A 12934-nucleotide genomic window follows, 5' to 3' on the forward strand; every position below is an offset into this window, starting at 1 on the left:
ATCCACCTCGACCATAAACTGGCGCTGGGGATCTGGAATGGTGAGTATGGGAGCTGATGTGAATCTATCTCTGAGAAGTTGGAAAGCGAGATCCGCCTGGGGGGTCCACTTGAAGGAACCTTAGGAGAAGTCAGAACATGCAGAGGGCAGCAACAGAACTGAAATTCCTAATAAACTTCCTATAGAAGTTAGCAAATCCTAGGAACTGCTGAACCTTTTCCTGGAGTCTGGTGTGGGCCACTGGGATACTGCACTGACTTTCGCAGGATCCATTTGGATATGATTAGGTGAGACTATGTATCCTAAGAAAGACACCTCTTCTGTGTGGAACTCACACTTCTCTGCCTTGACATATAGCTGATTCTCCAGTAGTTTCTGCAAAACCTGGCGGACATGGTTAACATGAGATTTAGCGTCTGGGGAGAAAATCAGTATGTCATCCAGATACACAAACACTGAAATATTCAAGAATTCCCGCAAAACCTCATTCACCAAAGCTTGAAAAACAGCCGGTGCATTGCACAGTCCAAAAGGCATTACCAAGTACTCATAGTGACCATTCTGAGTGTTGAATCCAGTCTTCCACTCATCCCCTTTTCTTATTCTAACCAAGTGATATGCATTTCTTAAATCCAACTTGGTGAATATCTTGGCCGTTTGAAGCAGTTCAAAAGCAGATGACATGAGTGGCAGAGGATAGCGGTTCTTCACCGTAATGTCATTTAGTGGACTGTAGTCTATGCAAGGTCTCAGAGACCCGTCTTTCTTTCCCACCAAAAAGAATGCCGCTCCGGCTGGAGACGATGAAGGACGGATAATCCCTGATTTGAGTGAAGAGGAGATGTATTCATCCATTGCTGTTCTCTCAGGTCTCGAAATCGAGTAAAGTCTCCCCTTGGGAATGGGGGCTCCCGGTAAGAGATCAATGGGACAGTCAAAATCTCGGTGAGGAGGTAGCGACAAGGCTTTAGACTTGTTAAAAACTTCCTTTAAATCATGGTAACAGGAAGGTACCTTCTGTAGATCAGGATAGTCAGGGTGATCTATAATGATCCTACTAGAGTCTGTTGGTGCATTAACAGGTTGCGAAAGTTTACACCTGCCCTTACAATCCTCTCCCCATTCCTTAACTTTCCCTGAAAGCCAGTCTATGTGAGGATTGTGGATCTTCAGCCAAGGAAACCCCAAAATAATCGGGTACTGAGCCGACTCAAAAATATGAAATTGCATGCTCTCGGTATGGTCCTTATTTATAGTAATCCGTATGGGCTCAGTGCAATGGGTAACTGTGAACAACAAGCGGCCGTCTAAGGCACTGGCACTAACAGGATGAGATAGCGGGACAGTTTTCATTTTTAGCTGTTTGACTAGGCCCCAGTCTATAAGGCTTTCGTCAGCCCCTGAGTCTATTAACACACCCTGGTCAATGGTCTGATTGTTAATACAAATGTCTACCTGAGTAACAGGTCGAGGAGGGAAGTCTGTGGGAAACTTGCTCACCAGCGCCCTCCTTTTGACTGGTGAGCACGATCTTTTCCCGGGCATGAAGCGAGTTGATGACCCGGCTGGCCGCAGTAGAAACAGCAACCCTCCCGTAGACGGCGCTGCCTCTCCTCCAGCGAAAGCCTGGTTCTTCCAAGCTGCATGGGTTCACCGGAGTCATTCGGAAGTGTCGTCCTCTGATGGTCCGGTAACATGAGCTGGAAATCCTCAGCTGGCGGCGCGACCCTCCGAGGCGAATTCTGGAAGCTGGGAATAACAACTCGGTTGCGTCGACGCTCCCTCTCTCTTTCCCGAAGACGGTTATCGATCCGGATGGCCACAGCGATGAGGGATTCCAGATCCCGGGGTGTCTCCAATGGAGCCAGCTGGTCCTTTATCGGTTCCGAAAGTCCTGTCATGAAGGCGTCACGAAGAGCCGGAACATTCCATCCGCTGTCCGCTGCTGCTGTACGAAACTCGATGGCATAATCAACCACCTGACGGTTGAGCTGACGTATTTGAAACAGTCTTCTGCTGGCCTCCGTAGCAGGCGATGAGTGGTCAAAAATGCGGCTCATAGTCTCTATGAAATCGGCCAATGAGTAACATAGTTCGGTGTCTCTAGACCATTCTGCAGTAGCCCAGGCTGCAGCTCTTCCCGTTAAATGAGACACAATAAACGCCACTTTACCATGCTCAGATAAAAAAGCTGCTGGGTTGTGTTGGAAATGCAGATCACACTGTACCAGAAAGGCTCTGCAATTCGAAGAGTCTCCGGAAAATCTCTCCGGAAGAGCCAGCCGTAAAGGGGAAGAAACAGCCTGACCTGGGTAGTCAGCTGGAGTTTTGACAGGCAAACTCTCAGCTGTGGATGACGTCACCGGAGGAGCAGTCTGTTGATGAGTGAAAAAATTATTCATTTGGGCAACCAGTTGTTGCATCTGTGTAGATAATTCTTCCTGAACCCCGGCCTGGCGTCCTCTCAGCTCTTGTATTTCCTGGCTGACCTTGTCCAGCTTTTCCTCGTGATGAAAAATCGTCACGCCCTGTACCGACAGAGCGGCGTGAAGCGTTCTTGGGTCGGCTGGGTCCATAATGGTCAGTTCGTTCTGTTACGAACTCAGACACTTAAGAAGTAGGACCCAATTGCACGACCCGGGAGCCAGAGATAAAGTATTTGTAAGTACTTTATTTTTCAGTTCTGCAGTGAGCAAATGAAAGCGCTCACGTAGTGAGGGATCAAAAACTTTTCAAGAGCACAAAATACCCTGACCTGATCATGGCAAAAGACAAGACGAACTGACAAGGAACACTGGGAGACAGGGGAATTTAAGCACATGGTAACAAGACACAGGTGGGACCAATCAGGGGCGGGGCTGACACTGATGAGCATAGGAGACAGGTGGGATGACAGGTGAAAACAATCAGGAAGCCTGGAATGAGAGAAAGCTAACATAAATGACCTGAACCTCTCTAGCATATCTGTCGGTGCACAACACACACAGTTCCAAAACAATTCAAATTAACATGACGGTTGATGTCAATAAAGAGGTCTTTGGATTCTTCTGACAGGGCTGTAGTGGTAATTTACATCAGATTAAAAAAAGGCCCATGTTGATAGCATGCTATTGATGTGTGCACACACTAAGAGGGAGCACATAACAATGTCAGAAAGAGTGAATGAGCTTGAGCTTCAAGGCAGCGGCCGGTTCCAACAGGCCAGTGTGGATGGATGGGCCGTTTGATCACTTGTTATCCAGGTGCGCTGCACCAAGGTTGCAGTGTTATTGCATCGAGACTAATTATGTAAAGTCAATACCAAAGTCTTTTCACATCTCGATTCATTTGATTTGGAAAGGGCCCCTTCCCCACTGCTACAGCTACGCTATGAAAACCTGCAACTTTATTACAACCACGATCGCTGTGCTCCGTCTGAGCTCCGTTCAAAGGGCTTGTCAGTGAGTGTCCCTTCATGGCTTCATCATTTCTGGGCACCGTTGGAATTTAATAAACTATACTTTGTTTGCTTTATTGAGAGAGCTTTTCTTTTCAAACAAGTGCTCAAAACCAGAGTAAAGCCACATTATATTCATCCATGGCACTGTGCATGTCTGTGTGCATGTGTGCTGAGGCGGGTAATTAGATGTGCAATGTTATCCATTGTTTCCTTAAATAGTCAGTTTCATCTCCCCAAATAGGCGAAGATAGATGAGTGCAATTTTTATTCCAAATCCTTAAGAAATGATGAATATTGTGGCAAACATGCCCTGACGAAATGATATGATGAATTAAAAACAGGAATTGAAATGAGGACTTCACTGACAGCATGAAGATTCCCATTAGAGGCCAAGAAAATGAAAGATCTTCCATCAAAGCCGGAGATGACGGCACTGTATCATTCACTTCTCGCAGCTGGATGGGCCTTTATTCTGCCCAAACCTTACATTAATGCTTATCTGTAGGTCTAAAACACACTCTCTTTTATCTGATTATTTAGTGCACCTAGGTAGAACAATTTTCAACAATGAAGGAGAAAAACAACCCTCCCTATTGTCACTTATTCCACTGAGAGAGATAGTTTTCCTGATTTGAAGCGTTAACACTGTTTTAACCGAAGTTCTCTTTCTTTGCTCTGTCAACTATATAAAATGTGAAGTGACGATCCCAAGTGTATTACATTTAAATGTCGTTATTGCAGTATACGAGCACAATTAGTTCATCAGCGGAGAAAGGAGATCATTTCCAATGGCCCAGCTCCATTTAATGGTACCAGAGATGCTGGCACAGCAGAAAAAGAACCAGTACCAGAGGACAGCGACCGGGGCTGACATTTAGAACCATTAACTGCTACTTAAAAGTTGTGATTGGGTACGGGCTTTACCTGAAGAGCCACTGTACTTCGTAGAGAATGGGTGTGAAGATGCTAGAACATGGTAGGCTTCTTTGTTCATAGAACATACCAGACATAATTGTTCTTGAATTTAATTCATATTTAACGGAATCATTTCTAATTGGCGTACGCATTTCTGCCGAGAGACTTGAGTCAGATGCCGGCGCTTTACTATTTCCTGTCATGTTCTATCATAAAGTTGGCAGTATGGCGTATGGCTTCAACAACACCCATTCCATGACATCAATTGTCCTTTGACAGTTTCCCGGTTGTCGGCCACCCATCATGATATCCGATGGGTCAACATGAAATTGGACAGGTGAGGCGGTTTGTCATCCTGCGATAAGGACAATGGGAGCAGCATGAGCGTTGATATCCAGAGAAATTGATCTGGGGGCCATTATTATTATTATTTGCCTTTTTTTTTAGCAGGCGTGAAGATCTTACATATTTCCACTGAAGGGAATATTTAAGCCTTCGTTTATTATTCATTTTTTCAATATGTGTAAGTAAAATAACTTTCATGTTTGAATATAAAATGAAAGAAGTTATACACGTTACAAATGTGATGCCGTCAGTTCAAAATAAAGTCTAAGCCTCCAGCTGTGAGAAGCTTGTCAAAGCCACTTTGAAAACAGCCAACCACATTCCTGAGAGAGACGACCGTCAATGCCTGAGTTGCCATGGCTGCATGGCGAGGATCTCTGATGTTTATTTTCCCCCCAATGCTTTTAAAACTGCAAGGCAGGAGATGCTAATCAGACTCGAAGTCCTTTTATTACTGAGAATAATCATGTCGCTTTTGCTGCGACTTCCTTGTTGCTGTCACTCCTTAAACATGATGAATGATTTTGCAATGTATTAAATAAATTACCTTGAGCGTTGCAAGACAAAGAGAGTGCAGATCTGTGGGCGGGAGCAGATAAAGGTGTCCTTCAGATATTGCGTGCAAAAAAAAATCGCTATGGATTCAATCAAACTCGACTATTACAAATAGCTGTGTTCTGGAGAGCTGAGCAGCTTCTCATGATTTGTCTTATTTCTCACTTCGACAGATACCTACTGAAGACATGTAGTTACTGTCAGTCCATCTAACTGTGTTATGTACTGTCAATATAAGGTCATGATTGTCTTATCGTTCAATTGATATGATGTAAGCTATTTAAAAACACTATACCAAACGAGCCTCATGTAAGGAATTTATATGACATTTTAATGTTGTATATAGTTCCCTGGAAACTGTCTCATTGCTCCTGTTGGAGTTGGACAGCGACACACCACCTGGACGACACTCACTGGAAGAAAATAGCGGTAGACTTCTACGTTATATCTATAAGCGTTTTATTCAGAAATCAGGATACAAGTAGACATCATGCATGGACCCCCCACCGGCTGGTACCTAGAGTATTCAGACCAGAGAGAGGCCCTTAACAGAGGGCGCAACGGTTTAAATAATCTTCATGACCAGTTCTGATTGGTCAGGAGGTAAAGAGGATGGTGTCTCCTCATTGGTTCTTCTTCCTCTGCCTCCATCGCTGTCGCTCATTCATTGGTTCTTCGTGGGCCAATGAGAGCACATGTTGTGAAAGGTATGGGAAGGGAGGTAGTTGATTTAATAGTCCCTCTCTTGTAAGAAGACTCCTTGGGGCCTTATCTCTTCAGGAATGGGGCCTGGATCTTCTCAAGGCCGTCCACACACCGGGGGCTTCTTCCCAGTGTGAGTGTGTGAGCGTGTGAGGGATAGGTGAAGGGGAAAGTGAGGAGGACAGTGGGGGGCTTAAAGTGTCTAAAAGGAGAATAATGGCCACATCTGGACCCTTCCTATGCTCTGAGAGTATAGAGAGCTCTTTGTATGTGATCACCTCCGGAATGTGTGGATGCGGAGGAGGGGGGCTCACGGAACCTCACCAAGTGTCACTGTTATCTTTCTTTAGATCAGTCAGGCACCAGAGTGCTCCGCTGGAGATTTTAACTTCCATTCAGTGTTTTCCATCTTACACATAATATTTATGCAAACAATACTAGGCTGTGCTAAGCTATAATATATATTCTTTACAAATCCCTCTTTTCACATCCGCTGGATGTGAACCCTTCCTCTGGGAATATTTATTTCCTCTTTATGCCAGATCTTGTCATGGCCTGGCCTCCCTAAGTGGCTATGTGTCCTGGTCTCCTCGTCCTGTCTTAGCTCTGCCATTTGACGTGAATGAGTCTCCTGAAATATAATCTTTCGTTGCCTAGATTAAGGTCCCATAAGACCTGTAAGATACCTATTTCTCGGGAGAGAGTCTCTCTCTGTTAGGGATGGAAACAGGGCGTGGTTTCTGTCATGTGGTACTCGATCCACCCTCTTAGATCTTCCATCCTAGGGAAGTCAGTATGTCTGTGTGCGTTAAATCTGTAGTGCAGGTGTCAAAGGAAAGAGGTGAAATTGAGAGTGGTCAGGCAGGGGGGGGGTCTTGCATCCTAGCGGCTGGTGAGTAGCAGGTTGGCATCCTGATAACCAGTTGACGATCCGGTCCCCGCTGCAATCCATCTGCTTCATCCTGTCTGGTCGGCGTCATCTGCTTCATCCTGGTCTGGGTCCTGGAAGTCCTTCTGGTCCTCTGGTCCTCTGCTCCTCTGGTCCTCTGGTCCTCTGGTCCTCTGGTCCTCTGGTCCGCGTCAGCGTCTCCTCCGGCTGTCGATGGGGTCTTCATCCGGTGGTCTTGAACTTGATTTCGTCTGGATCGTCCTGGTCAGGCTTGTTGTTCTTCTTCCACTGGTGTCGCATGGGCCCTGGATTCGAAATGACTCTCATGGGCAGCATCGTGGGTGGTAGAGCGTGCTCTTCATTGGCTCCCCAGTCTCTGAGCCGGGTGATGATGGTGTCCGATGCTCCTGTGGGCAGCTCCTCATGGCAGGTCCTCACAGCAGGCAGTCAGCACACGATGGAGGTCGATGCTGGAGCGTCAGGTGTAGCTGTTGAAGAGAATGAGAAAACACAACACAACAGCCACTAGGCCGGATCTATACAGAATGTGACACTTGACTATGAAAATTTTATTTTAATTTCTATATTTAATAAGTATCTAATACTTTCTAGGCTTGGATTCGCAATCTTTAACTGAGTCGGAGGAACAGCTTCTCACCCGTGGGAGGAATCATCTATTAAATGGCCATCCGTCGTCCAACAGAGTCTCAATTACTTATCCAATCCAATCTAACTTTATTTATCTTTACTGGTTATGATAAATGCAATTGATCCTATCTATGGCCCTTGACTAGGGCATAGAAATATTCAAATCCTACTAGGATCTGATAGCAGGCAGGTATTCGTCCGTCAATCTTCTCTTTCGTCCCTTGAAAGCATCATGGGAAAACAAACAGTCGCACCTGGTGGTGCAGCTAATGGCAAGTCTCACACAGTGAACAGTGAGAGTTGATGTCGTATGCGACAACTTTCTGTGTTGCAGTCTTAACTCTCGCTCTAATGTCTCAGTCTCTGCTCCTTCTTGTCTCCTTTCTGTCTCCTTTCTTTTCCTGTCATTCCAACCTTTCTTTGCCTGTCTTTCCAACCTTTCTTTTCCTGTCTTTCCTACTTTTCTTTTCCTGTCTTTCCTACTTTTCTTTTCCTGTCTTTCCTACTTCTAAGTCACTTCACGTAATTCAACTGGCTTCAATCTATAATATTAACATACAGTCACTCTCAGGCAACATACATTAACAACAATATTCTCCTAATCTTTTCTATTATAATGTCTTTTTGGCAGGTTCTTCTCTAAACCTCACATGACTAATCCTACGATAATGGCAAGGGTCAGTCCATGACCATTAGAACAGTTTGTCTGACTTCCAGCTGTTCCTATAGTGGTTTTGGGGGGACCTTCTAGCTGGGCTATCAGGCTCCCGAAACACCTACGGAACGACCTCTGTGGCATCAACATTTTCGATCTGATTGTGTTTCTGTCAATGTCCCTGTTGGACAGGTGGCTGGGGCACAATGTGTCAGGTGGTGTCAAGGTGCCTCTGCCTTACCCTTGACCTGGACCATGTGTGAAGTAACCTCCTTCACTTCATCAGACCAGTCCACCTAGGCTCAGTCCACTTCCTTTGTGAACCTCGAGTCTTACCCAGTCACCTGGTTCCACTGATGACTCATCAGCTGGCTCCTAGTGGGCTTCAGCAACCTACTTGGAGAAAAACTTAGATCTGGTCAGTTATTTTCCCCAGAATATTCTCTGAAATTTGTCAAGTCTAGGACTGTCTCCTAACTCTCTGTAGACCCCGCATGGGTCTTCATGTCAATAACTCATGGGAGAGAAATGTTCTCCCTCCTTTGAGGATACTTTAGCCATCATTGTCTCAATTGCTTCAATTGTTGATTAGCTCTCGCGACTATCACCTGTGATTGGGCAATAGACTGCTCCGTGTGAATGTGCTCTCTAGATATTTTTCTTCATGTAGGTGCTTGTTTCTAAAAGTGTTAAGTGTTTGGTTGCAAAGCTGTGCCAGCCAGACATGATCACTCCTTGAACGCCACATCTCAGTACCAGCCACAACTGTTTCTGCATCTTCTATCCCTCCTTTCTCTGAAACAACCTTTGATTCAGAAAACTCAAGGTGGATGCATGTTGCAGTCAACTTCTTTCTTGTTAAGGGGGATCAGGTGCTGAGGCTTAATACATGTAAGGAAATGTAAATGTAGAGCACAGAAATTCCTAAAAAATGTCAGATCAAAATCCCTCACAAAATCGTAAATCGATTTTTCGAAAGAAATTGAAAGACAATTTTTTCTACACTATGTGTCTAAACGTGGGTGCGGTGCGGTTGGGATAAATTTCAAATTAGCAAATGTACAGTGTACACAATTATACAACGTAGTCTCAAATATGGGAAAAGACTGTTACTTTTATGCAAATCTTTTTTTTCCATTTTTTTTTTTCAATCTTTCGTAAACAAGATGGCAGAAACTGTTACTTTGGTTAAACAGCAATCACAGACAATCAAAACAGTCAAGCATCAAGACTTGTTACAGCCTGCAGCTGTCAAAAATGGGAAAAGGACGTTATTATTACACAAAACATTTAACAATATACTGTAGAATGGGAGAATATTTGTTACTTTAAGCAAAACTGCCAATTTAGCACGTCGCATAAATAGGTGTCAGTTTCTTAACAGCTCATGAGAAATCGATTACTCGTACGTCCAACGGACGACTGTAATAATAACCACTATTTTTCCAAAAAACAGTAAACCCAAAACTATCCTTTGAAACCGACTAAAATAAAAACCTCAGTTTTGAAACGGTGATGAGAAATCAATTACTCGTAAGCCTAATGGCATTACTGTAATAATAACCACTGTCTTTTCCCAAAAAACAGTAAACCCAACACTATTCTCTAAAACTGTCAATCAAAAAAAAAAAGATAAACAAATAAAAACTCAGTACTGAAACAGTGATGGGAAATCAATTACTAAATGCCTAACGGCATTACTGTAATAATAACCACTATTGTTTATCAAAAATCAATAGTAAACCCAACACTATATCTTCAACACTGGCAATAGTACTCAAAGAAAAATATCTCTTAAATCCAAATTGTCAAAATGTGTTGGTGAAAACAGCAGCAGCATGTAACTGGTGTGTCGGATGTAATTTACAACAACAACCACGTAATGGCGTCTTCTACTATGCTAACGTGTCTCACCCCCACTGACCTCGTGTCTTCTCACAAAGGAACAAGAAAAAATTTAGTTTGACCTGGCCCTTGGTTAATCCGACTCGCACTTTTTTACCCCATGTACAGTATTAAAACAAAAAATTATCACGTTGATCTGATCATAATAAGTCGGCCTAATTATTAAAGAACGGGTTACAAATTTATTTATTGGCCCCATATCAAGGCCCATTTTCCAGGTTTAGGAAATTAAGTAATTAATGTATTCCAGGGAGCCCTCGTCCTCTCCAGTACACCTTCCTATAACAACCATTCTATGATTTAAAAAATATATCTACAGTCTGTTCCATCCTTAAGGGATGCTGGTGACGATTGAATTGGAATTGTGCGGTTTTAACTCTATCTCTACGGGAGCTATCGGAATCAGTCACACATCAGTTCACCCTTTAGTCCTAAAAGTGTCTGGAGATAAGTTACGCATGTTGTCAGTGTCCCCATGATCAGTGTTCTCTCTACTATGTGTGTGTCTAAGCATGTGTCTCTAATATTAACTGGACCTCCGATGTGTGTGCAGTTCTGTCCATGTTCTCAATTGTGGAGTAATGCAAGTGTTAATTTTGTTTGTGCACCCAGTCCGTAGCCTCAACCTCTGCTTTCACCATTGTTCTTCTCTGTGCCTCCACTCTGGACAAACACTGTGATGTGGAGCTGCGGCGTCAACGACTGCATACAATCTGCAACTCTGGTGTTCATTCACCGGCCGCTGCTACTCCTTGCTGTTCTGCATAGATCTCCAAGCCTCCTCAGCTGGGTCTTCACGAACCTCAATCTCGTGTTGCAGGCAGTCCCTCAGGATCTCAGATCTCATCTTGTATCAAGGAGGAGTTAAGGGCACAATGTCTTTGGTCCCCTGGTGGCGAGTAGGGATGCAGGACTTTGAACCAAAGTCTCCACTGCTGGCTGTTGTCATGCAGAGGTGTGATGTCATCATCATCTACTCTGTCCCACCGGACGCTTTGCTTCCTGTTCAGTGTCTCTTTAGTCTCCAGTTGAATCATTGGGTGACTAGTGGGCGTGGCACATTTCTGTTCAGTGAGTACAGTTCGCTGTCAGCTGTTGGATCTGGGCACGCCTAATTCTGTGTCTCTGGTCCGGGCCTGGTGCCGTGGATCACTATTGCCTTGTGGCTGTGGCTGTGTGTTGGGTGCTTGTTGTGGCGGGGTTGACATTAAGAGAGTACTGAAGTGGTCCTGACTGAGACTGCTTAACCCTGTGGTGGATAAGGACAAAAATTAGCCCAATGTCCAGCCTGACTATAATTAAAAATTTATTAGTACTCGTCTAAAGCCTCCGTTGCCCCAGTTGTTACTCCTCTTACTCCTGAACGGGCTTCTTTTATGCATATTATCTCTCTGTTGTTGGGCCCCATTTATTGGCTGCTGACCCGCCTGTTGCGGAACATAAGGTTTGAGGGAACTAAGCTTGAAGCGGTGCAAACGTGGCTTGCTGTGGCTGTTGATAGATCAGTGCTTATGGATTTGGAGGAGGGGCTGGATACGGACTATACAGGACTTAAGGTCCATGTTGTGCTGCTGTCTGCTGTGGCTGCTGCAGAGGGGGGGGGCTGTTGTGGGGAAGTTTGCTGCTGTTGTTGAACAGGGTTTCCCTGGGGTCCATTATAACCTCCAGGACCTCCATAACTTCCTCCTCTGTATCTTCCTCTTCCTCCTCTTCCTCTGCCACCTCTTCCGTAATAGTTACCTCTAGGCCTCTTACAGTTTTTGGCACAGTGCCCTGGCTCATCACAGTTGTAGCAATTGTATGGGCCTGTTCTCCTGCTTCCTCTACCAGGTATATAGTTGGAGTCGTTATGGTGTCGTGTCGTCAGTCTGTCCGTACCCCCCGTTATTCAACGGCTGGGGATTCATCTTTGGGGACCGTGTGGGTTGGGGAGGGTAAATGGGAGGAAGGGGGCTGCTAACAAGATAAGGGGGCTAATTGTTGTTGTTGTGTTCTTTTATATTTTATCTGAACTGCAAATGTCCGTTTTCTGTTAATATTATAAAAAATACGTACTTATTAAAAACTATGTTTCAGACAGAAAGATGATGGTCACACACTCTATCAATTAATAGTTATCTTCAAAAGGAATTCTTCCGTCACTGTCCTGCTCTGTTCTGCTCTCAACTTGGCTCGCTCTGGGTGCGCGCAGCTAAGTGGGTAGGGGAGGGGCTGCTCTGTTGTGTGAAAAGCTCGTGCTTTTCTCCGCGGAGGCGCGCAGCAGCTTTCTGCTTGTCCCCCCTCCTTTCTGTTCTTGTATTTTTGCGTGTTACGCGGAGTTACCTCTTTGTTTCTCCGTATCCTCCTCAATCTCAAACTCGTACCTGCTCTTAAACGTAGTACATAATCGCCATACAATGTGTTCTTTACTCAGCAACGTGCCTTTCAGAACAATAAATCCTCATTTATCACTCGTGCAATTCAACAGACTAGAGCTTGCGTTGACACCGTGAGGTTTCGACTCTGCTCTGTTGATTCCATTTTGACAACTTTTATTCATTCACGGTATTCACCGGTATTCAACATTTCATTCACAGTTTATGCATACACGTGTTCTGATGCGGGTCCGCCCGGCTTCGTTCCTAACCGCTCTCTGTAGAGTCTTCTTACGTGCGAGACCCGACTCGTCTTCGGTTCCGAACCGCTCCCTCTCTGGAGTCTTCTACGTGCGACCGACTGCCTTCGGTTCGAACCGGCTCCCTCTGGAGTCTTATACGGCGAGACCCGACTGTCTTCGGTTCGAACGCTCCTCTGGAGTCTTATACGCGTGCGAGACCCGTCTTCGGTTCCGAACCGGCTCCCTCTGGAGTCTTATACGTACGGGACCCGACTGTCTTCGGTT

This window comes from Pseudoliparis swirei, chromosome 7, assembly GCF_029220125.1.
Source record: "Pseudoliparis swirei isolate HS2019 ecotype Mariana Trench chromosome 7, NWPU_hadal_v1, whole genome shotgun sequence".
Classification (NCBI taxonomy): Eukaryota; Metazoa; Chordata; class Actinopteri; order Perciformes; family Liparidae; genus Pseudoliparis; species Pseudoliparis swirei.